The sequence below is a fragment of the Limulus polyphemus genome, unplaced genomic scaffold, assembly GCF_000517525.1.
Source record: "Limulus polyphemus unplaced genomic scaffold, Limulus_polyphemus-2.1.2 Scaffold4699, whole genome shotgun sequence".
NCBI lineage: Eukaryota > Metazoa > Arthropoda > Merostomata > Xiphosura > Limulidae > Limulus > Limulus polyphemus.
In genome coordinates, this window is record NW_013670309.1 from 33,221 (window position 1) to 36,604 (window position 3,384).

Here is a 3,384-nt window from a genome sequence, read left to right on the forward strand (position 1 = left end):
CAGTGCAATTACTCACTACCTACACACACATTGTCACGTCACGCCGTGACCATTTTATATATACCAGACAACCCCCAATCTTGCAAATGCTAGAGCACTCCCGAAGGAACAGGATAGTTCTAGAAAACGGGTGGCATGATACTAGTCACGTGATCTCGCTGACGCAACAATACTAATACATAATGAAAACACGTAATAAAAGCATGTGATATGTAAACTTTTAAACTTTTAAACTTTTAAAATTTATCGTTTATTCGGTTTCTAAGCAGTTTTAGCATAAATACTTGGTCCAAAAGGCCGTTGAGGTTGCCTTTCAAATTGCCATGTTTCTTTGTTCTCTATAGTAGATAATGCCTATTCTGCCCAAACAAATATTACAGTAACATATAGCATTTGTGTTGAAAATATCGGTGATTATAGTATCCTTTAATAGCCAAATTATCAATGTCTGTGTCATATAGCAGACCAATGCTGTGAGAGAACAAGGTTCATGAGGTAATTCTCTAAACTGGAGAAAGAAACAAAGTTTACCTGTAGAATTGAAGCATGCTTTGTTGGCTCAGTTCTACTCGAAGTTTTTCAAGTAAAAACCATTTTTAAGTAGATGGTAAATCTTTTTTGTGAGTGTAAAACACTTAAATATCCAATTTCGATATTTCAGGCAAGTCTCCACCTGGAAGGGATTAACTCAAGAACACATTGTTCAATGCCTAGTTCTAAGTTTAAATGGCCCTAAATGCTACTGAACACCTGGATTGCAGATTTGACCCATTCGAGAATCTGATAATCTATCAGGACAAGTTCAGGGCTCAGAATAGGATCTTCAGCAATTGCATTGGAAAGCAGACCTGACAATGGCCTTTTAAGAAAATTACGATGCTCTTTGACAGACTCCCAAATAAGCTTATGTGACAGAACCTGGAAGTGAGGAATATCTTAACTCTCGTGGAAGCAGTGTTCATTCTGATATAATTTGAAGTATTCAGTTTAAAATGTGCATTGGAGAGAAAGAAGCCTACAGCAGCATTTGCAGAGGCAATTTTGCTGACAAACGGTACTACATAGTGTAGGCTACACCCAAAAAAATGGCTAATGATAGGCCATAAACAAATTTCAGCACTGCAATGCAACCACACTTGTCACCAGTGAGTGGGAAGGGCTATTCAAGTCTGCCCATCTCGTACATGCTAGAGCAAGATATGCCCATGGGGTAAATACAGCAGTAAGGTCCACTTATGGGATACATGCCACAGCAATGGCTGATGTCTCTGTTAGAGATCATCAGTGTGGGAAGAAGAAAGTTTCTGCTTCTCTTATGGATTGGTGGAGAACTGGCAGGGAAAATGCCCATACTTTGCCATGCACCAAAGATGGCATAGCTATCAGTTTTAGCCAATGACTAAACAGATGTCAGCCAACCCACAACATCAGCACCAAAGTAGGTAGGGTTATTAGTGTCAGCTTTCAGATCAGCATGTCTAAAATGACCAGTGACAATTGGTAAATGCCCTTGCAAATGCTCTGGAAAACTGACACAACCCAAGTCAGGCTTCCCACCAATGTAGGAGAGCACAGTGTACTGCTTGCACCAAAATGTTTAGTGATGAACCCAACTCTGTCAGGGCTGGGTGGAGCTTTGTATATGCTGATAAGGGTAAAAGGGTGAAAGGTCGAATTCCTGGTAGACATAAGAGTGGTAAGAACCACGGTGGATCTCATAATCTTTCAAGCCCTTCAAGTGAGACCACCACTATGGTCAGTGGACAAGGACTTCATTTTAGTGAATGGTGATAGACTAGACATTAGAGAGGAAGTGGCTCTCCATCTCAATCTAGGAGGTGTCACCCAAAGAATGAAAGTAGTCATTTTTCAGTCTTGGATCTGTAATCGGATCCTTGGAACTGAGATACTCTGGCGTGCATTCATCAGTTTTCCTGTGTAATGAGTGAGCTAATTTTCCCATGGGAGATTCATCCAATGTTGACCAGATCGATCATAGGAACAGTGGTCTGCATGAGTGTATGTAGCAGAATAATTGTGCTTCCTTGTATACACAATGGATGTTCTGTGTTTAAGACAGATGACGTCCAATCCATTGGTGCCATGCAACATGAACATAGGAGCAAAGGTTGCCCACCCAATTTATATGGGTGGGGTTGATCATCAAAGCTGACACCAGCATTATCTTTTTACATATGGGGTTGGTCGATGTGACCGACCTTGTAACCACAAAGTAAACCATCAGATTTTCCATACGATACCTTTTAATATGTTTGAGTATTCTCTTAAAACCTGGTAAGCTTTCAATAAATGTTACAAGTCTTTTATTCACAAGAAATCACTACGTATTTTTACTAAAGATTTGTCCATGAATATATGGAGTCAGAGTATTGACTGTTTCGAGCGCAAAGTGACTTTCTTGTTAAGATTGAAAATACTTTTCTTCATCTGAAAAATTTTCAAATTTGATTTGCATAACCTCTAAAATCTCCTAATATATATCAAACTTTTTTTTCAGTAAAAATCTAAATTTTATTTATTTTCTTTACCCTAGCTTTATACCGACTCGGTCAGTTTGATCGGCCTTGTAATCAACATAAAAATATGAAATAAATCTAAATTCCCCTTTTTCTGTCTAGAATGACTGCAGATTATAGCAGGAAACTACAATTGCATATTCTGAGTATCTTTAAGTTCTTAACAGTCTTCATCTGTTCATACTTAATTTTATTGTTTTATTGACCTCTGAACCGTGTCTAACTAAATATCCCACCACACAATTTATAAATCACTCTACAAACGCAGAGTTCACATTACTGTATTGAATGACATATTGAGAAGCTGCTCGCGAGCATATTTCGTGAAGAACTTATATAATTATTAAAATTTTCCATTATCTTCCCTAATTTAAACTAACAAGATTCAAATTTTTACATTTTAGATACTTTTATGAAAAGAAATATGCATGAAAAACAAGAAATATAGTACTTACCTTTGATCTCTTGAGTGTTTTTTGCTGATGGTTGCAAATGAAATTTAAACCTACTTTTTTAAATATATTAATGGTACCAGTACATAAAAACAACTTTTATCTACTTAAGTAATGCACCTAAGAACACAGAATAATAATGAGCACAAACCAAACAATGTTCTGTAATTATCTTAATTTAACTGTTTTTCTAACAGTGTCGTGTCACAAAAAGATATAAAAGAATTTCCATAGCTTCTCGATCTGAACACCACGAAAAACATCTTTCAAACTGAAGAGGAAATATATAATACTCTGTACTGAAAACAGTGTAATATAATATGTCATTTGGTAGAATTGGTTATAGATAATATAGTGTTGCGTCAGCGAAGTCACATGACTAGTGTCACGCCACG